Source organism: Triticum dicoccoides, chromosome 1B, assembly GCF_002162155.2.
Source record: "Triticum dicoccoides isolate Atlit2015 ecotype Zavitan chromosome 1B, WEW_v2.0, whole genome shotgun sequence".
NCBI classification, from domain to species: Eukaryota; Viridiplantae; Streptophyta; class Magnoliopsida; order Poales; family Poaceae; genus Triticum; species Triticum dicoccoides.
Genome location: NC_041381.1, coordinates 620,310,675 through 620,333,872, shown reverse-complemented (window position 1 = coordinate 620,333,872; position 23,198 = coordinate 620,310,675). Strand labels below are relative to the sequence as shown.

Here is a 23,198-nt window from a genome sequence, read left to right as displayed (position 1 = left end):
AGCGGTGTCCAAGGCCAAAAACAGTGCGGCCGCGGAGCGCACCGAGTGAGAGAAGCAGGAGGCGCGGGTGGCGGAGGTGCGGCAAGAGCTCCAGGCTCTCGTGGAAAAACACGAGAGTTTGGAGCGTGACTCGAAGACTCGAGAGTCCGAGCTCGCCTTGGCTCTTGAGAGTGCCAAAGCCGCTAAGGCCGAAGGCCAGAAGGCCCTCCAGGAAATTGAGGTGATAAAAAAGATAGCGGCGGGTAAGGCATTCTTCATGCAAAGCAAGCATGTAAAAGTGAATTATCTGTTACTTACCCGAATTCGGAGCTGTCCAGGAGCGTTCGCAGATCTGCCCCATAGTGTGTCTGATGTTGCCGCGTTCTACCAAGCCGAGGAGGGGAGCTCGACGTAAAAGTTGTTCTGGTCTCAATATGCTGAGGCCGGACATCCGGTGCCCCTGAGCGACCAGCTGAAGCAGCTGGTCGAGCTCCACAAGGTGGCCGAACAGGCCATGCAGGGCCTCATAGTTCGGCTGTGGCCTAATGAAGCCATGCCTGGGAGCTACTTCGGTCTGGTGAGGCGGCTGGTGGACGCCTGTCCATGGATTGAAGTCATCAAGCGTTCCGTCTGCATTGAAGGTGCCCGTCGGGCCCTTGCCCGTGCTAAAGTGCATTCGGGCAAGATGGACGCCGAGAAGCTTGTGATGGACGCGCCACCGCCGGGCAAGGAGTATCGCAAGCCCGAGATGTACTATGAGGGCGTCCTGAAGGGTTCCCGCCTTATAGCGGGTGAATGCTCCAAAGATGTAATTTTTGAGTAGACTCGCATTTGTTATCCTGTACGCTGAAAGCTTTGTTCATATGCGCTAAACAATGCTTGTTAATTTAAAATATTACCTTCTGTGCGACTGTTTATCAAATTTGAGAGATGGCGAGTCGTTGGCTTCAGCCCCCATGCCACGAGTGATGGGGTGTTTGGGATAAACTTGAGCGCTCTTGTTCCCATTCTTGGGTCCTTCGAGGGAGACGTTCAACACGACGAACGAGGCAACCGGACTATAATGCTTGAACACTCTCACTTAGCCATAGAATTCTATAATTTTAAATTTCGACGAAGCCCCTGGTATTCGGAAGACCGAGTTCGGGGCGCTATCCATGCCTTGGCCGGACAATGCCGACTCCTCGCTCTAAGCGGCATGAGTCTTTAGGGACCCGAAAAACCTCTCGAACAGCGACCGGCTCTCGCCCTATCATGACGGTCAGTTTTAGCTTTCTCCATTGAGGTTCTCAACCCAGCTCAACCGGGGCACAATCGCAGTGGTTCTCCCAGCGCTACCTTAGCCGATATAACGGAACGTAAGGTACCAAAACATGGGAGCCGGGCAAACCCAACTATTGACCCAAGACATGATTCGGAGCCGATGCATATAATGCTATAAGTTCGGGGTGCCGCACTTGTGAAAGTGTTCGGACTTATCACACCATGTTTTGGGGTACTTAAGCCCCTGGTGTATTGACCGTACCAAGTTGTACGGGTGCAACATGTCATAGATGAACATTTATGAAAAAAAAGGAATGCAATAATAAGCAGAAGCTATGTATTGTTTATTCAAAAGATACTGCAATGAAAGCAGAACGATACAAATAGTGTGATAAGCAAGGGATGGGACTATTTAACATGTCCCCCTCCAGGGGTAGGTTGCGGGATGGTATGTAAAACAGGTATACTGCTCGTAATAGAGACCACCTGGACACTCGACGTAGCTTTTCTGCTTCCCTGGCTGTTGCATCGTGAGTTCGGCGATTCTACTGCCGGACAGGGCTTCTGGAAAACGGAGTCCTGAGAATAAGAAAAAAAAGAATGACACAATTGGGAGACCCTGGTGCGGTTGAGTGGCACTCTGGGCATGCCGTGGTCGTGCCCCTCCCCCTATGCCCATGGTATCTCCAGAGCATAGTTATGTACGTGTGGTACTGGTCTCGCAATTTCGCAAGGGCTGGGGTTGGGGCCGCATTGGTACGCATGCTCGGAATGTGCCAGGCGGTCTTGTTGTAGGTTACTCCGGGCGCGCTTGACGGTGTCCGGACGTTTAGTAGTCGGACTCGAGAATTGCCTTAAGAGGCTGCTTTGTACTTCCGTCGCGAGGGCCGCCATATGCTCCTCCGTTCGGAGAGAGCATTCAGTGTTTCCATTGACCGTGATTACTCCTCGAGGGCCTGACATCTTGAGCTTGAGGTATGCGTAGTGCGGCACCGCATTGAACTTTGCAAATGCGGTTCATCCGAGCAGTGCGTGATAGCCGCTGCGGAACGGGACTATGTCGAAGATTAATTCCTCGCTTCGGAAGTTATCCGGGGATCCGAAGACCACTTCGAGTGTAATTGAGCCTGTACAGTTGGCCTCTACACCTGGTATGACGCCTTTAAAGGTCGTTTTTGTGGGTTTAATCCTTCAGGGGTCTATGCCCATTTTGCGCACTGTATCCTGGTAAAGCAGGTTCAGGCTGCTGCCGCCGTCCATCAGGACTCTAGTGAGGTGAAATCCATCAATGATTGGGTCAAGAACCAATGCGGTGAATCTGCCATGGCGGATGCTAGTGGGGGGCAGGAGGACCACGGGTTGAACTTTGGGGCGACTGGCTCCATCGCGTATACGTCCCTTAGTGCACGCTTCCGCTCCCTTTTGGGTATGTGGATTGCGTATATCATGTTCACCGTCCGCACTTGTGGGGAAAGCCCTTCTGTCCTCTATTGTTCGGCCGGGGCTCCTCCTCGTCATCGCTATGCAGCCCCTTGTCGTTGTTTTCAGCATTTAACTTGCATGCCTGCTTGAACACCCAACAATCCCTGTAGGTGTGGTTGGCTGGTTTTTCGGGGGTGCCATGTATCTGGCACGAGCGATCGAGTATTCGGTCCAAATTGGACGGGCCCTGAGTATTTCTTTTGAATGGCTTTTTCCGCTGACCGGGTTTAGAGCCTCTGAATCCCGCATTGACTGCCGTATCTTCAGCATTATCGCTGTTAATGCGGCGCTTGTGCTTGTTGCGACGCGACCTGCCATTGCTGTCCTTGGTATCCGAACTACCAGGGTTTTTGGTCAGCTTGTTACTGCGAGCTAGCCAGCTGTCCTCTCCTGCGCAGAAGCGAGTCATGAGTGATGTGAGGGCTGCCATGGATTTCGGCTTTTCCTGTCCTAGGTGCCGGGCAAGCCACTCGTCGCAGATGTTATGTTTGAAGGCTGCAAGGGCCTCTGCATCCGGACAGTCAACGATTTGATTTTTCTTGGTTAAGAACCGTGTCCAGAATTGTCTGGCCGATTCATTTGGCTGCTGAATTATGTGGCTTAGGTCATCGACGTCTCGTGGTCGCACATATGTGCCCTGGAAGTTATCAAGGAATGCGGCTTCCAGGTCTTCCCCACAACCAATTGATTCTGCTGGCAAGCTGTTGAGCCAATGCCGAGCTGGTCCTTTAAGCTTGAGTGGGAGGTATTTGATGGCGTGTAGATCATCACCGCGGGCCATGTGGATGTGAAGGAGATAGTCCTCGATCCAAACCGTAGGATCTGTTGTGCCGTCGTATGATTCAATGTTTACGGGTTTGAAACCCTCGGGGATTTGATGATCCATTACTTCGTCTGTGAAGCATGGTGGGTGTGCGGGGCGCCTCTGTATTGGGCTATATCACGACGCAGCTCAAATGAGCTTTGTCTACTGTGTTCGGCCCGGCCGAAATTGCTGTATCCGGCGTGACGGTTGTCATCACGTGTTGTGGGGCGCCCACGCGATCCGTAGATCGATCTTATTTGCCATGCCTTGTCCTTCAATATGTCTCGCGAGTCTGGTGCATTTCCCCGTGGCTTTGTACTTTTCGAGCGACGCCGGGGTGCGGCTTTAGTGGAGGGCCTAGAGGCCTCTATATCGCGACCACGAGGTGGCCGGTCAGCCGCGTCATGCGCTGGTGATGTAGGTTTGGGTGCTTCCCCTCTAATTGGGGTAGCAGCCTGCGTTTTGGGTAGCTCTTGGAGGGGCGATCGAGTTTGTACTCTTCGGCTGCAAGGACTTCGATCCATCTGTCAGCTAGCAAGTCTTGGTCAGCTCTAAGCTACTGCTGCTTTTTCTTGAGGCTGCTTGCCGTGACCACAAGCCTGTGCTTGAAACGCTCTTGTTCGACGGGATCCTCGGGCACGACAAATTCGTCGTCGTCGAGGCTTGCTTCATCTTTGGAGGGAGGCATATAATTATCATCCTCTACCTCTCTGTCTGCCGCTCTATCATGAGGGCTGGCTTCTCCCTCCTCCTGTGCTGAATCCTGCTGGAGGGGGTTGTCTTCGGCACTGTCCGGGGTGTTATTATCTCTCGTGCCGGAATCACCGTTTTTGCTGTGGCGGGATTTAGAGCGGCGCCGCTGACGCCGACGCTTGGGCTGTTTCTTGGAGGGGTCATCCTCCGCTGTCCCATTGCCATTCCCATCTTTGGCGGTGTCCACCATGTATATGTCGTATGATGAGGTGGCCTTCCAGTGCCCTGTAGGCGTTGGTTCTGGTTGTCTCCCGCATCGTCGTCCATACCGTCGATGTCTTCGCAGTCGAAGTCGAGCATGTCGGTTAAATCATCGACAGTGGCTACAAAGTGGGTGGTGGGTGGGTGTTGAATTTCTACGTCGTCCGCATCCCAACCTTCCTAACCATAGTCCGGCCAGGGTTCTCCTGATAAAGAGAGAGACTATAGTGAATTCAGGATGTCGCCAAAGGGCGAGTGCTGAAAGATGTCCGCGGCAGTGAACTCCATAACCGGCGCCCAATCGGATTTGATTGGCTGGGGCGCGTGAGGTTCGGAGTCCGGAGAGGAGTTCGGCACCTCGGAGTCACGGGCTTTGCAAAGGACAGGGATGGTGTTTGGCTCAATTGCCGTAGAGATCGTAGCCCCCGAGGCGGTGTCCAGCCACTCGTCGTCGATCGGCGAAGTCGGATCCGAGCTAAGGGTCGAAGCAGACGCTGGTGCGGCCTCCAGGGCACTGTTCGGCGGCAGAGCTAGATCATACCCATCGAGACAGTGTGGCGCGCTTGGCTGTGGCTCAAATCCGTCGAAGATCAAGTCTCCGCGGATGTCAGTCGTGTAGTTCAAACTCCCAAATCTGACCTGATGGCCAGGGGCGTAGCTTTCGATCTGCTCCAGATGGACAAGTGAGTTGGCCCGCAGTGCAAAGCCGCCGAATACGAAGATCTGTCCGGGGAGAAAAGTCTCACCCTGGACCGCGTCGTTGTTGATGATCGAAGGAGCCATCGGGCCTAAAGGTGACGACACAAAGGAACTCTCAATGAAAGCACCAATGTCGGTGTCAAAACTGGCGGATCTCGGGTAGGGGGTCCCGAACTGTGCGTCTAGGAGGATGGTAACAGGAGACAAGGGACACGATGTTTTTACCCAGGTTTGGGCCCTCTCGATGGAGGTAATACCCTACTCCTGCTTGATTAATATTGATGATATGGGTAGTACAAGAGTAGATCTACCACGAGATCAAAGAGGCTAAACCCTAGAAGCTAGCCTATGGTATGATTGTTGTTCGTCCTACGGACTAAAACCCTCCGGTTTATATAGACACCGGAGAGGGTTAGGGTTACACAGAGTCAGTTACAATGGTAGGAGATCTACATATCCGTATCGCCAAGCTTGCCTTCCACGCCAAGGAAAGTCCCATCCGGACACGGGACGAAGTCTTCAATCTTGTATCTTCATAGTCCAGGAGTCCGGCCAATGGTGATAGTTTGGCTATCCAGACACCCCCTAATCCAGGACTCCCTTAGTCCACGAAGAAGCAACCTTGTCTATCCCACCATGGCCGTCGCCCATGAAGGACTTGCCTCATTTGCGATAGATCTTCACGAAGTAGGCGATCTCCTTGCCCTTACAAACTCCTTGGTTCAACTCCACAATCTTGTCGGAGGCTCCCAAGTGACACCTAGCCAATCTAGGAGACACCACTCTCCAAGAAGCAACAAATGATGTATTGATGATGAACTCCTTGCTCTTGTGCTTCAAATGATAGTCTCCCCAACACTCAACTCTCTCTCATAGGATTTGGATCTGGTGGAAAGAAGATTTGAGTGGAAAGCAACTTGGGGAAGGCTAGAGATCAAGATTCATATGGTAGGAATGGAATATCTTGGCCTCAACACATGAGTAGGTAGTTCTCTCTCAGAACTGGAAGGTTGGAAGTGTAGGTTTGTTCTGATGGCTCTCTCCACGAATGAAGAGGAGGTGGAGGGGTATATATAGCCTCCACACAAAATCTAACCGTTACACACAACTTACCAAACTCGGTGGGACCGAATTAACAAACTCGGTCGGACCGATTTAGTAAACCTAGTGAGCGTTAGTTATTTCGGTGGGACCGACATGCAACTCGGTAGGACCGATATGGTTAGGGTTAGGGCATAACTGAAGGAAATATGCCCTAGAGGCAATAATAAAGTTATTATTTATTATCTTATTTCATGATAAATGTTTATTATTCATGCTAGAATTGTATTAACCGGAAACATAATACATGTGTGAATACATAGACAAGCATAGTGTCACTAGTATGCCTCTACTTGACTAGCTCGTGAATCAAAGATGGTTAAGTTTCCTAGCCATGGACAAAAGAGTTGTCATTTGATTAACGGGATCACATCATTAGGAGAATGATGTGATTGACTTGACCCATTCCGTTAGCCTAGCTTTTGATTGTTTAGTATGTTGCTATTGCTTTCTTCATGACTTATACAAAGTTCCTACAACTATGAGATTATGCAACTCCCGTTTACCGGAGGAACACTTTGTGTGCTACCAAATGTCACAACGTAACTGGGTGATTATAAAGGAGCTCTACAGGTGTCTCCAAAGGTACTTGTTGAGTTGGCGTATTTCGAGATTAGGATTTGTCACTCCGATTGTCGGAGAGGTATCTCTGGGCCCTCTCGGCAATGCACATCACTATTAGCCTTGCAAGCAATGTAGCTAATGAGTTAGTTACAGAATGATGCATTATGTAACGATTAAAGAGACTTGCCGGTAACGAGATTGAACTAGGTATTGGATACCGACGATCGAATCTCGGGCAAGTAACATACCGATGACAAAGGGAACAACGTATGTTGTTATGCGGTTTGACCGATAAAGATCTTCGTAGAATATGTACGAGCCAATATGAGCATCCAGTTTCCGCTATTGGTTATTGACCAGAAACGTGTCTCGGTCATGTCTACATAGTTCTCGAACCCGTAGGGTCCGCACGCTTAAGGTTTCGATGACAGTTATATTACGAGTTTATGAGTTTTGATGTACCGAAGGATTTCGGAGTCCCGGATGAGATCGGGGACATGACGATGAGTCTCAAAATGGTCGAGACGTAAAGATCGATATATTGGACGACTATATTCGGAGTTTGGAAAGGTTCCGAGTGATTCGGGTATATTTCGGAGTACCGGAGAGTTACGGGAATTCGCCGGGGAGTATATGGGCCTTATTGGGCTTTAGGGGAAAGAGAGAGGAGAGGTTGTGCGCCCCCCAAGGCCTAGTCCGAATTGGACTAGGGGGAGGGGCTGCGCCCCCTCCTTCCTTCTCTTCTCTTCCCCCTTTCCTTGACTCCTACTCCTACTACTTGGAGGGGGGGGGGGGAATCCTACTCCCAGTGGGAGTAGGACTCCTTGGCGCGCCTCCTCCTGGCCGGCCACCCCCTCCCCCTTGATCCTTTATATACGGGGGCAGAGGGGCACCTCTAGGCACAACAACACAAGTTGATCTTCGTGATCGTTCCTTAGCTGTGTGCGGTGCCCTCCTCCACCATATTCCACCTCGGTCATATCGTAGCGGTGCTTAGGTGAAGCCCTGCGTTGGTAGAACATCATCATCGTCACCACGCCATCGTGCTGACGGAACTCATCCCCGACACCATGCTGGATCGGAGTCCGGGGATCGTCATCGAGCTGAACGTGTGCTGAACTCGGAGGTGCCATACGTTCGGTACTTGGATCGGTCGGATCGTGAAGACGTACGACTACATCAACCGCGTTGTCATAACGCTTCCGCTTTCGGTCTACGAGGGTACGTGGACAACACTCTCCCCTCTCGTTGCTATACATCACCATGATCTTGCGTGTGGGTAGGAATTTTTTTGAAATTACTACGTTCCCCAACAATAACGTAATCTCGGTGAGACCGATTACACAAACTCGGTGAGACCGATTTTGGTAATTAGCTAACCAGAGAGTTGGTCAGGTAAACTCGATGGGACCGATTCGCTCTTTTCGGTGAGACCGAAATGTTACGAAAGGGAAACAGAGAGTTTACATTGCAATCTCGGTGGGACCGATCGCTCACTTCGGTTAGACCGAAACGTTATGAAGGGAAACAGAGAGATTACAAGCCCATCTCGGTGAGATCGAGATCCCTATCGGTGAGACCGATTTGCCTAGGGTTTGTGGCAGTGGCTATGACATCTGAACTCGGTGGCGCCAGATAGAAAGAATCGGTGGGACCGATTTTGACTTTGGGTTTAGGTCATATGTGGATGTGAGAAAGTAGTTGAGGGTTTTTGGAGCATATCACTAAGCACTTGAAGCAAGAGGCTCATTAAGCAACACCTCATCCCTCCTTGATAGTATTGGCTTTTCCTATAGACTCAATGTGATCTTGGATCACTAAAATGTAAAATGTAGAGTCTTGAGCTTTTGAGCTTGAGCCAATCCTTTGTCCTTAATATTTTGAGGGATCCACTTTCATCATCCATGCCATGCCATTCATTGAGCTTTCCTGAAATATTTGTCTTGGAATAGCATTAGCTCAATGAGCTATATGTTGTTCTGAATTACCAAAACCACCTAGGGATAGTTGCACTTTCAATCTCTCCCTTTTTGATAATTGATGACAACATATAGATCAAAGCTTCGACAAATGATAATAAGATTGAAAAACATCGTCGCTTGAGAAGTATGTGATAAGCAAGAGCCCCCCCTAAATTTGTGCATAGTTTAAGATTTGCTTTGGACTGCAAATGCACAAGGAATTAGGCTCATGGGTTACTCTTCCATGTCACATACATCTTGGTGGAGCGCTCAAAATAATAAAGATTGAATGCATGCACTCATCACCAAGCAAAGTGAATGATCATATAAGGATAAGTAAGATAATACCATCTAACAAGCATAAGTGTAGCTTATGATCAAACACATGATCATCAATGTCTCACAGATAATAGCATAGTATCTCAAGCAATCAAAAGCAAACAAAGTTCAACCAAGAAGACAAGAGAGAACAAAAGCAAACTCTCTCTCTCTCGAAGCCTATGATCTATACATTTTTCTCCCCCTTTGGCAACAAGTTACCAAAAAGTTCCTAGAAAATGCATAGTACTATATCGTCTCTCAGGCTTGGTCTTCAGTTGGTGGTGTAGAGATGTCTCCTTGGACGAAGACTTCAGTTGATGTGGATGGAGCTGAAGGAGTTGGTGCTGGAGCTGGTTGCACTGGAGCTGTAGCTGGTGCAGATGAAGTGACTCTGGTGTCTGTTACTGGCTCTGCAGCTGATCTCTGAGCTCGAGGCACTCTGGCAAATGCATCAGTAGTTGTCCTGCCCTTCCTCTCCTGCGTGTCATCCTGTAGCTGCTCCACAACTGACTAAATCTCAGTTACTTTGACATCTAAATCATAGAATTTTTGTTCCATGATTCTTTCCAGGCTCTCCTGGTTTTGAGTTAGGGTGGCCAACCCCTTCTCAATCCTCAAAGTTGATGCTATCAAGTAACCAAGCTGGTCCTGCTTGTTCTTCAAAAAGTACTCAGATGCCTCCTCTTGAGTTGGCATCTTGGCAGCCTTCTCTTTCTTTGCTTTCTCCTTCTTCTCTTGAGCTTGTACTGATGATGGTTCATTCTCATTCATCACAACTTGATTGTCCTCAAAGTCTGGATAGAGAGCAAAGTGTTCCTTATCCAACAGATATTTTCCTGTGCCCATCTTAGAGTTAATCAACTCCTGAATTTGTGGGGCATATCCACAACTTCTCTTTTGGTCTGCTCCTGTCCTCTTGATAGTCTCAACCATGAGGCTCATGACCTTGAATTTCTGTGGCACATCAAATATGTGTGGCAAGTTAATTGCATGCCCTCTGATCATGTTGTGGTCACCTGACTTGGGCAAAAGAGTGTGCCTTAGGATCCAGTTGATCGTTGGCAGCCCTGACAGAAGAAAATGAACTGACCCAAACTTGAAAGTCTCAAGAGCTTTGTCTGGGATCTCCTTGTACATATGTGACATAGAATTGTGACCCATCTTTTTCTTGGCATAAACGTCCAAGTCATCTTCACTCTCCTTTGGGGCATTGATCAGATTTGCCCATTCCTCAATAGTTGATTGGTATCTCGTACCTTCTGACATCCAAACTATCCTGCCATCTGGATAGAAATGTGCTATGGAGTAGAATTGCATAATGAGCTCATCGTTCCAGTTTGTGAGCTTCTGCCCAACAAAGTCTGCAACTCCACACGCACTGAAGCTGTCATACACTCCAGGATAATGTTCTTCATTCTCCGTTATGTAGGTCCAGTCGACCCACCTCATATCACACACTATAGGCTTCTTGTCCAACAAGATTGTCTCATAGAAATCCTGCTGTTCCTTTGTGTGGAACCTATAATCAACAGAAGTCCTTCTCCTGGTGGCATATGGATCTGACTCTCTCCATGGCCTCAACCCTGAGTCTCTCCTGATATTCATGTCCTCAGCCACAGGATGAGCATCATTGTGGTCTGGAATCTTAGGTTTGAGCTTCCTCAGGACTTGTCCTTCATCATCTTCCTCAGCAGCAACTTCAGGCACTGGGGTCTTGTTCTTCTCAGCAGCTGGTATACTCCTGGTATTCCTCTTAGGTGCATTCTTGGGCTTGGAGGCAGCTTTGGGTGCTTCTTTGGGCTTTGATGTTGCAGCCCCTGACTTTACAGCATCACCCATCAGCTTTTGTGCCTTGGGTGCTGGTGCAGCAACCTCTTCTTCCTCCTCCTCTTCCATCATGGAAGGTTGTCCAACAACTCTAGCCATGGTCTTTCTAACCCTTTCCTTCCTCTTCTTTCCTTCTGCAGCTGGCTCTTTGGGATCAGGTTTTTCAGGTACTTGTGTTGATCCTCTGACCTTCAGCATAGGTGTCCTCTTGGCAGGGACCTTCCTATTAAGTCCAGGCTTTGTGGTCTTTGCTGAGCCATACTCCTTTTTGAGCACTACCTTCTTGGAAGTAGCCTCATCTTCAGCTGCCACATAGTCCTCATCCTCAGAGTCTGAGGTTCTCTTCCTTCTGGCTCTTGTGGCTGCTTTGGGCAAATTGCTAGGGGTGCTTCTGCTGCCATCATCTGAAGTGCTAGAGGGACTAGTGCCCTCACTCATGTGAATCTGCTCTTCTGACTTGTTCTGACTATCACTTTGGTCTGACATGCTGAATACACTGACTGCTGACCCTGTGAATAGTTATAGATGAGATAGAATGGATGAGCATCACAAAATGCAGAGATTTTTGCAAAAGAATGATTCAAAAACTTAGTTTCAGTTTTCCATAGAAAGCATCTCGGATCAACCAATTTTCAAACTCGGTGATACCGAAGCAGTTTTGGAACCTAAACTAGTGAACTCAGTCAGACCGAGTCACAGTTCGGTGGCACCGAGACTGCTAGGGTTTCACAAAGTTCTAAAATCGGTCACACCGATTAGCAATTCTCGGTCAGACCGAGAGTTACTAGTGCAATGGCATTAGCCGAATCGGTGGGACCGAGTTTTTTAACTCGGTGGGTCCGAGATGGTTTTGGAGGAAACCTAACCCTAAATTTTCAAATCGCATCTATTCTAAGGATTGTTTTGACTAGATAGAGGTGTTTTAATCGTGGCAAGAATCATAACGAACACAATGTGCTGAGAATCAGACGAGGATAGCATTGTGATCGAGTTCATACCCTAGTTCGGCGATGAACTCGCTACGGCGACAACGGCGGAGATGAAATCCGTTGACGGCGGCGGAGACCAGCGACAGGAGGCGGCTGGCGACAAAGTCAACGATCCGGAGACCTAGAAGGCAGAGCGAGCTATGCGCAGGCGAAGAGGTTTGGAGAAAGTTTTCCAAATTTTTGCCCGTGTGAATATATAGCCCGACACTGTCGGTGTGACCGAGTGGAACGACTCGGTGGCACCGATATGCATTACTGTTGACAGTTACAGCAACTCGGTGTGACCGAAATGTTCAAATCGGTTGCATCGAGATTGAAAACCTAGATCGACTTAGTGATCTCGGTATGACCAAAATGGAAGAATCGGTCAGACCGAAAAGCACAAAGAAGTTTTGGAAGTTTAAGTCTATGACGAATCGGGGACTCCGAGTGCTCCTCACACAGAGTGGTTCAAATCTGACTTGATCAAATTTTGTGATGTAGCATGAATAGAGTTTGAGACGAGAAAAGCATAGATAGCTAGAGAAGGTTCTTAGGCATTCTTGTCCATCCACTTGGCCAAAGAAAAAGAAACCAATCAATCAAAACAACAAGTGGATGTCCTCGAATGAGTGAAATATGCAACCAACATGCTCACACAATAACATGGCAAATGAAATATGTGGCAAAGCATGCACAACCAATTCTAGCATCTATCAAACAATTGGCGATGACTAGGTCATCTATATATGAGTATATTAACTTAGGAGTCAAATGAGAACATTTTGATCATAGGTCATACTCATCGTTTAAGCTCAAGTGGGGTTACCACTTTTACATAATGCATTGATGTGTTCACATCATCAGAGTTGCTTTGACTCAATTCTTAGAGTTAAGCTCCCCCTAGATGTGAGATCCCCCCTTAGAGGGATGAACTAACCTTGGGTTTTGTCGATGATGACTTCATGTAGGTGTTGAAGATGTGGATGCTCAATGTTGATGTAGATCATTTGGAGCAATCCTTTGGAGTGAGTTGCACTTTCAATACCTACATGGGTTAGTCCCACAAGGAACAAACAAGAATATCCATAGACATAGAGTGATGCACACACAAGATGATGTCCATGAAAACATTAGGTTACCCTGTCCCTTGCCTTACCAACATGAGGGTTTGTGACTCCTTGAACTAGTGCAAGATATGGAAGTTGATTGCACTTGTCCTTGCCATAATGATATGAGTGAAGAATGTTGGCGGAGTCACCCTCAAGAACACTCTAGTTCTTCTTCTTCGGGATCCACACCATCTTGATGGGAATCCTTGGAGTTGTAGTTGTACTTGATGAAGTAGAACTTGACGTAGTCTTGGGAACCCACTTGACCAAGGCCTTAGGTGCTTCTTCAAATGCATCAATCTCCTCTTGAAGCTTGTCCTTGCCTTTGTTCTTGTGGTCTTATGGTGGAAGATCATCTTGTGCTTGTGTTCCCTTGAAGGAAGTAGGATCATACTTCTCTTGTTAAGGAACAAACTTCGTCTTGGGGTATTGATCTTCTTCCCACTCAACTCCATTGGCATTGAACTTTCGTTCAAAACCAACACCTTTATTCTTCCGGTGCCTTCCTTGCTTGCGTACAATTTCCTCGAATTGCTTACTCCCGGCAAGGCTCTTGTATACACCTTTCTCTATAATTCCCTTCAATAAGCTATTTTCTTGCTCAAGTGTAACTTGGCTAAGAGAATCATTAGTGGAATCAAGAGAACTACTAGAAGCAACAATATTGGATTTAGCATTATTATTGTTACTACTAGAGGAAGAATCTTTCTTGTTCTTGTTTACTTGACTTGACTTGAGGCATGTAAGTAGATAGGAGTAAACGTTTGGCAATGTAAGAAGAAATTTTCTTACGGAGATCATCATTGATTGCCTTTAAGAACTCATGCTCTTGCTCAAGATTGAGATTTTCAAAGCGTAACTTCTCATGAGCCCTTAAAAGTTCTCGATGATCTTCGAAGATAGTTTCATGAGCTAACTTAAGAGTGTTTAGTTCTTTAGTTAGAAGCTCAATCTTCTCCTTATCATTGTCATTCGTTTTATCTTGATTAGCATGATTAATTGACGTTTCATCATAGTATTCATTACTAGAGTTATCAATAAGTAAATCATCATCACCTAACAAGTCATCTTCATCACTATTAAAATCAACATACTCGGGGTGTGTTACCTTAGGACCTTTGGCCATGAAGCATCTTCCAATTCCTTCATTTGGTGAATCAAATATGTCGTAGGAGTTGGTTGACACAAGTGCTAGACCGGCAACACCTTCCTCTTGAGTATATTCGGAGTCGGAGTGATAGCTTCTCCCGGAGTGATTGTCGGAGTCGGAGCCGGATGCCCATTCACCAACATGAGCTTGATGTCTTTGTTTTGTGTAGCTCTTTGATGACTTGTCCTTCCTTTCCGAATCCTTGCTTCTCCGTGAGGGTCTTCGTTCATAACGATCATCTCTACTCCTTCTCTCTCTTGGTGGTGATTCTTCTCTTCTACTTCTTCTTTTTGGAGAATCTTCTCTTCTTTTGTAGGGTGACGTACACTCATTGGAATACTGTCCAGATCTCCCACAATTGTAGCAATTGCGCTCTCGACTAGAAGATCTTTTGTCATTGTAGGACATTGACTTAGAGCTTCTTTCTTTGCTTCTACTCTTGTAGAATTTGTTGAAGTTCTTCACCATTAAGCTCAATTCTTCATTGAAGGTTTGTTTCTCACTTGATGATGTTGGGGCTTCACATGAGGCTTTGTAAGCACCACTTGACTTGTTGTGAAGTTCCTCCTTATCCTTGAGTGACATCTCATGAGCAACAATTCTTCCAATGACTTCCGTTGGCTTGAGATCTTTGTAATTTGGCATCATTTGGATCAATGTGCACACGGTATCATATTTCCATCCAATGCTCTTAGGATCTTCTTGATGATGAATCTGTCGGTCATCTCTTCACTTCCTAAGCCGGCAATCTCATTTGTGATAAGAGCAAGCCTAGAGTACATTTCAGCGACATCTTCACCATCCTTTATTTTGAACTTGTCAAGCTGACTTTGGAGCACATCCAACTTGGATTCCTTGACGGAGTCGGTACCTTCATGCATATCAATCATAGTATCCCAAATTTACTTTGCATTCTCAAGACGGCTGATTTTGTTGAATTCTTCGGGGCACAAGCCATTGAAGAGGATATCACAAGCTTGAGCGTTGTATTGCAGCATCTTCAATTCATCCGCACTAGCTTCACGGTTCGGCTCTCTCCCATCAAAGAATTCACCTTGCAAGTCAATACACACAATAGCCCAAAGGGCGGGGTTATGTCCGAGAATATGCATTTTCATCTTATGCTTCCAACTAGCAAAATTAGTGCCATCAAAGTAAGGACCTCTACGGTGATAATTTCCCTCGCTAGACGCCATACTCTCCTAGGTTGTGAAACCATGGCTATGACCACCAAAGCTATGGAAATCAAAGCAAATGGAGACCAAAGCTCTGATACCACTTGTAGGACCTTGAAGTATGTCTAGAGGGGGGGTGATTAGACTACTTGACCAATTAAAAACTTAACCTTTTCCCAATTTTAGACTTTGGCAGATTTTAGCTATCTTTGCACAAGTCAAGCAATCTTCACACAATTCAAGCAAGCATACAAAGAGTATATGATCAGCGGAATATAAAGCATGCAACTTGCAATAATGTAAAGGGAAGGGTTTGGAGAATTCATACGCAATTGGAGACACAGATGTTTTTGTCGTGGTTCCGATAGGTGGTGCTATCGTACATCCACGTTGATGGAGACTTCAACCCACGAAGGGTAACGGTTGCGCGAGTCCATGGAGGGCTCCACCCACGAAGGGTCCACGAAGAAGCAACCTTGTCTATCCCACCATGGCCGTCGCCCACGAAGGACTTGCCTCACTAGCGATAGATCTTCACGAAGTAGGCGATCTCCTTGCCCTTACAAACTCCTTGGTTCAACTCCACAATCTTGTCGGAGGCTCCCAAGTGACACCTAGCCAATCTAGGAGACACCACTCTCCAAGAAGTAAGAAATGATGTATTGATGATGAACTCCTTGCTCTTGTGCTTCAAATGATAGTCTCCCCAACACTCAACTCTCTCTCATAGGATTTGGATCTGGTGGAAAGAAGATTTGAGTGGAAAGCAACTTGGGGAAGGCTAGAGATCAAGATTCATATGGTATGAATGGAATATCTTGGCCTCAACACATGAGTAGGTAGTTCTCTCTCAGAACTAGAAGGTTGGAAGTGTACGTTTGTTCTGATGGCTCTCTCCATGAATGAAGAGGAGGTGGAGGGATATATATAGCATCCACACAAAATCTAACCGTTACACACAATTTACCAAACTCGGTGGGACCGAATCAACAAACTCGGTCGGACCAATTTAGTAAACCTAGTGACCGTTAGTGATTTCGGTAGGACCGACATGCAACTCGGTAGGACCGATATGGTTAGGGTTAGGGCATAACGTAATCTCGGTGAGACCGATTACACAAACTCGGTGAGACCGATTTTGGTAATTAGCTAACTAGAGAGTTGGACAGGTAAACTGGTGGGACCGATTCGCTCTTTTCGGTGAGACCAAAATGTTACGAAAGGGAAACAGAGAGTTTACATTGCAATCTCGGTGGGACCGATCGCTCACTTCGGTTAGACCGAAACGTTACGAAGGGAAACAGAGAGATTACAATCCCATCTCGGTGAGACCGAGATCCCTATCGGTGAGACCGATTTGCCTAGGGTTTGTGGCAGTGGCTATGACATCTGAACTCGGTGGCGCCGGATAGAAAGAATCGATGGGACCGATTTTGACTTTGGGTTTAGGTCATATGTGGATGTGAGAAAGTAGTTGAGGGTTTTTAGAGCATATCACTAAGCACTTGAAGCAAGAGGCTCATTAAGCAACACCTCATCCCTCCTTGATAGTATTGGCTTTTCCTATAGACTCAATGTGATCTGGGATCACTAAAATATAAAATGTAGAGTCTTGAGCTTTTGAGCTTGAGCCAATACTTTATCCTTAATATTTTGAGGGATCCACTTTCATCATCCATGCCATGCCATTCATTGAGCTTTCCTGAAATATTTGTCTTGGAATAGTATTAGCTCAATGAGCTATATGTTGTTATGAATTACCAAAACCACCTAGGGATAGTTGCACTTTCACAAGCGTATAGAGGAAGAACGAAACAAAGTAAGAGGTCGGGGGGGGGGGGCAGGGAAAGAGTCGAGTCGATCGACCGAGAAGCAAAACAAAATCTGGATTTGGCCGAAAAAGGTGCAACGTTATGGATACCATGACCGATCACCATCGAGAAAGAAGAATTTTTATAAATCACTTCGGGTGAGAGGGGCCTTCAAGCGGCCTCAATACGCCAGGGTTGTAAATGACATACCTTTCCTTATGGGAAATGCCGCCTCCTTACTAAAAAGGAATAGATTCAAGTTATTTTTTACCAAAGAAGTCCCGCTCTGACGGCCCGACGAGTCATGTACTAAAAAGGACCCTCCCCGCTGTGCGCCCCTCCTTGAATTATTCGGTCATGCAATACTTTTTTAATACTAAGAATAAAATGCATTTCGACCCTGTCCTAGTTCTCAATCATTTTGTGGCACCGAGTGTGGCTGAACCATCTACGATGGGGGGAGCGAAGGGAGGAAGCTTAGATAAGAGAATACGCTCTTGCGTCGCTTTTTTTAGAAAGCTCTACCAGCGAGAAAAAGTGTTTGGCCCGAGCCAAAAAGAGTTTGATTCACTTCATTCGCTAAGCGAATGATCTTCGCTTCACGGGAACAACAAAAACCACCATATCACTCTTTCCCTTCTTCGGTGCTACCTTCTTTTTTCCAAGGGATGGGGTTGGGGTGTATAATAACCCTTTTTTTGAGTATGCCCGGAAACAACTCCTAGCTCAATTTAGGATCAAATGTAGGAACCTCATGGGTAAGGATAAGGTAATGGAATTGATAGAGAAATTCATAGACCTAGGTAGGATAGGAAAAATGATAAAGGGAATAGAGATGATGATAGAGATCATACTGAGAAAGAGGATAATTCCTTACGGGTACAACTCTTATTTGAACGAAGTGCAAAAAATGCAATCTTTTTTGTCTAATAGAACAAACACTAATACCTTAATTGAGTCGGTAAAGATCAAATCTGTTTATCAAAGTGCATCTCTGATTGCTCAAAACATCTCTTTTCAACTGAGGAACAATCCAATCTCATTTCGTTCCATTTTTAGTAAAATACTGAAGAATATTCCGTTAATAATGCCAAAAAGGGTGGAGGGGATACATATTTGTTGTTCTAGTTGGTTAGGGGGTGCGGAAATAGCTAGAACTGAATGCGAAAAGTATGGAAAAACACCTTGTAATGTATTTAACCAGAAAATCGATTATGCTCCTGCAGAAGTATCTACTCGTAACAGAATCGTGGCGTTAGCGGGCCGGGAGTGTGTCCTGTTGCCGTGGCGAGCGCGTAGATCAGGATGGCTCCCAGTTGCTCGATCAGGTTTGTCGTGGACGACGCAACGGTGCTTTCCAACAACATGGTCACATTCCAGATCCCATACGATAAAGTTGGCACTATCTCAACATGTACATTCAACTAAGTCAACATGTGTTTCTGATTCCTCTCATTCCTATCGACAAGACTTTCAACTTGAATAATTTTCTCCTAGCTCTTTGTCCTGTATTTTGGTTGGCTAACATCTCTTCATTGGATGGACATGAGCATTGACGGGAAGGAAACAAGGCCACGTCCTCATACTATATCACGAGCTTCTGAAATTTTTTATACTACATGCCATAACATGAGACCCGGTACCCTCTCGGGCTACCTCACTCAATATATAATAAGCAACTATTGATGCTATATCATAAACACACATTGATGCTGCCTACCCAAGTACGCAAAATTTAATTTTGTACTTCATGGTATTTCAAGTAGTTTTCAAAATATTGTGAGACTACTGAAATAAAGATCGAAGAGCTCGGCAGCCACAACTCTTAGTTAGTGGTCTTTGACCTATTCGTTACACAATTCCAAACAAAATGTGTTGATAGAATTGTTGATTCACTTTTTCGACCAGTGAAGAAAATCACTGTGCATGTTAGTCTTCTTTTGCAACCGGATAATGCACACACTACAACTTCAACGTTTGGAGGGCATCCTGCAACGTAGACGTCCATGGGAACGATCTATCACACCCACACACGACAGAGTATGAGTGATGGTAGTATCCACCACCGTTGGTGGAACTTCCCGTTGAGATCAACCATTGAGGCTCTGGCATCAACCTTGAGAAGAATTTTTTATGTCTGAATTGTTGAACACAGATGTTACTACAATTTTTTTGCCTTACGAACCCATAAGGGGATGAGTTCCAATATCAGAGGGATAATGGAACCACAAGGTTCGAAACAACATGCTATCGTTCCACAACACTACAACTTAACTAACACTGCCCACCAACCTACACGAGCTCGCTAACATCGACATGGTGAATTCCTCCACAATACCCTTAAAGGGAGAGGCATACAACAAAGGACACAACAAGGTGGGTGTTGCATCTGACAACGAGCAAGGCGATTTATAGTCCACTCACAATTCAGCAGCAGCGCCAACCAAACAATTATTTATCTCCAGATGCACTCAAGAGGTCTACAATTCCATCGTGCAAGGAGCAAACTAACTCACGGCTGAAGAAGAAAGGCATGCAGTTTGACCCACAAAATTTGCCATCCGAGGATACCTGATATCAGATCCTGCCCGATGTATCCGATAATCTGAGGAAGAACATGCTCCAGTTGTAGTGTAGGCCACAACATAAGGAGTTCCGTGATAACCGGTGCCGAAAGAGTGTCACTGGTATGACACATCCAATCAGTAGGTAAGGCATCTGCCACTAGCCGTCGCTTAGCACTAGGATGCACCAACTGGTACATGTGAGGCATAGTATGTGCCACGCTACTCCCTCTCAACAATCTACCAATCCAGAAAAGAGGGTGTTGTTCGTCCCCTAACAAGCACCTCATGGAAGCACTGAACAAACCATCTAATTCTGGTTGTGAATCAACAGCCCAGCCGACGGCTTGCCGTTCCCCATTTTCTCAAGCCAACACCACTTGGTCAAGAACCCGTGTACATACATTGAACACAACCAGCTTATGTTTCTGATTTCTCCCATTCCAATCAACAAGATTAACTTGATTTATCCTCCTCTAGCTTGCTCTTTATCCTCTATTTCTAGCCACTGTCCCTTCTATGGATGGGGATGAGGAGTGACAGGGGAAAGCAGGGACACATCCTCATATATCATGAGCTTCCAAGTAAAGTAACTAATACTGCATGCTAACACATAAGACCTGCTATATTGCGCCTTAATGGTGTATGCACGCCACTGCCTACTAGAGTAGGAATTTTTTTAATTAATATTTCGCAATAGCTCTTCATTAATACTCAAGTACTTTTGAAAGGAGTCTCAGACTACTTGGAAGAGCTCAACAATCACAATACAGTCATCAATATTCCATCCTATTTGTTAAACACAAGTCCAACAGTGTACATCTGCACATCACAAATGCATAGAATGCATGTCAGTTCCATCATATGTGCAATACATATATACATTACCATTACAGACTGGGTACACCATAAGCACCAACTAGCCAACCACTAGTATGTCGGTTCCATCATATGTGGAGTAGTGAAGGATGGTGGTAGGACCCACGCACCCAGCAACCAGCACACACCGGCTTACTTTTTTTAGAAAAGGAGGTTGAAAGGCTCGGCCTCTGCATCAAAAGATGCACACAATCATCTTTATTAAGTTATTCAACAAATGTCTGGCAAAGATTTACATCAACAACCCGAAGCCATCACTCCACACCTACAAACTCAGCAATGGGGGATTCCATGATAACGCCCCACCATCTAGAACCGGGGCCATCATCGAGCCGCCTGCATGGCGTACCAAGAGCACACATCCACACACTGGTTTACACACCGATTACCGTAGCATGTTTGTTGATCATGAAGCACATGTTTCACTTATTTCACCAAGTAGAAAAGAGAAAAAGGAAAGGACACAAAGTTCAAACAATACATAGAAGAAATGCATGAACCCGATGATATAAAATTGAGTTGATTCACTTCTCCCACCAGAGAAGAAAATCCTTGTGCATGTTGATTTTCTTTTTCAACTAGAAAACACAATACAATAGAGCGTCAGCAGTTGGAAGGCACCCAGTGATGGAGATGTTTGCGAGAATGATCTGGCTGCACCCATGGACGACAGACTATGAGTATCGGTAGTAACCACGTGCATTGACGCAACTGGCCATCGAGATCACCCATCGAGGCTTTGGCATTTGGTCATAAATCTAGATGAGAGTAGATGAAGCTCAGAATGTCAGATTTGTGTAGATATTCTCCAATTCTCCCTTGGTATTATCAATCACATATGGTCAAAAAAAAATATGTATGTGTACCTACAAAATGGTTTAAAAAATAAAAAACTCAGTTACCACCAGGAAATACACACTGGTTTAAACTAATTTGTATTCTTATGCTCAGTTATTAAGATATTTGAATCAAACAACCTCCAGAAATTGCAATGAACGACCATGCCTATGCTATTTCAAGAAAACTGCCATCTCCATTCATTGGCAATCAAAACAAATTCATAGAAGGATAAACAAATGTGAAAACTGCGACGGCATCCATGTCATTATGTCGGGGTTTCTTATTCTATAGAAGCTATGAAGATAGCAGAAATACTCTTTAGAGCTCGAGCGGCATTGAGCCAGTTATCACAGCCGAGCATTCGCCTTGTGATCCTTCCTCCAAGCGAGTAGCTAGTAGCATGTCTTTGGTTGGTACTCTATGTATTGTTTGCTATCCCATTTATATAAGTAACAATGGAACTAAACAAAGAGATACTAGTACATTAAGGGCCCGTTCTGAAATCCTCCAGCTCCGCGCTCCATAAAATTGATGTGAAGCTGAGCCAAACGTTTTCGATGTGAGAAGCTAGCTTCAAGAAGTTCTGACGACCCGTAACGTTATTTTGGTGGAGTTTGAGAAGCTGCAAAAACAATGCTCCACGGAATCCTCTAAATCGCAGAGTGCACTGAAATTACAAGGTGTGCCACCACCAAGTGAAAGAAAACATTTCGTTTAATCTCTCTCCTCCCTTCTTTCTTCATCAAAACAGCCTCGTGTTGGTGCCTCAAACAGAAAACGGTCTCGGTGCCTCGAACAGAAAACGGTCTCTCCTACCCTTTTGGGCTGCCAGCCTGCCTCCAAGCCAGCCCAATATGCTGCAAGATATCCCAACAACTGCTGCCAGCCCAAAGTTGCGAGAGAGAAGATGATTCGGTTGCCAAATGAACTGGGATTGCTAGATGGAGTGAGAAGCCAGGCTGAGAAGCTGAATCTTCGGAGTTGGGAGAGTTGGGAGAGGTTCAGAACAGGACCTAAGAAGCATAGCAAATCACATCTAGCAGCTAGGCCAATTGTTTGCTGCACCAGAGGTGTGCGTGCTTGTAACATCCCAATTTTCAATTTAGATGTTATACATAGATCATCATAACATCCCAATTTGCATTTCGTTGTGATCCTGGAAATCTTAAGCAACTCAAGGACACAAGAAGAGAGTTGGAGGTTTCACAAATTTTCATATTTGAATTTAGTTCAAATTTGAAAAAAAGGATCAATTTGATTTTAATATTTTTCTCTCCAGTTGTTTCCAATAATAAAAATAAATGAGAGAAGATAATATGACTTCTTCAACAGAAGATAAATATTGGAGAAGAAATTTTAAAATCAAATTATTATTTTATTTGCTATTTTATTTGAATTAGAGAAAACTTGCATTTTTCAAAATTACATTTTAGTCCAGAAAAATGTTCATCTTGTCCTAAATATTAGGTTTGGACAGTGAAAATTGTTTCTGAAATTTTTAGAATTTTTTTATATTTTATTAGGATTTTTCTTTCGCGACATTTTTTTTAAAAAAAAGTCTCTCGGACCGAACTGGGCCGAAGGCCCAGTAGGCCCGCTAGCGTCGCCGCCTTCCCCAACTCGTCGCCGGAGCCGTGACCACGCCAAACTCCCGCATGAGTCCATTGCCGCGTCGCCGCCCGACTTGGTCTCCAAGTCGGAGCCGCCCCCCCGGGACCCCCTTTATAAGGCCGCCCGACCCCC

General features: G+C 45.8%; 1 pseudogene; it reads left to right on the top strand.

Annotated features, from left to right (window-relative positions):
- Positions 1 to 23,198, top strand: part of LOC119350720 — a 53,307-nt pseudogene that overhangs the window by 19,891 nt on the left and 10,218 nt on the right.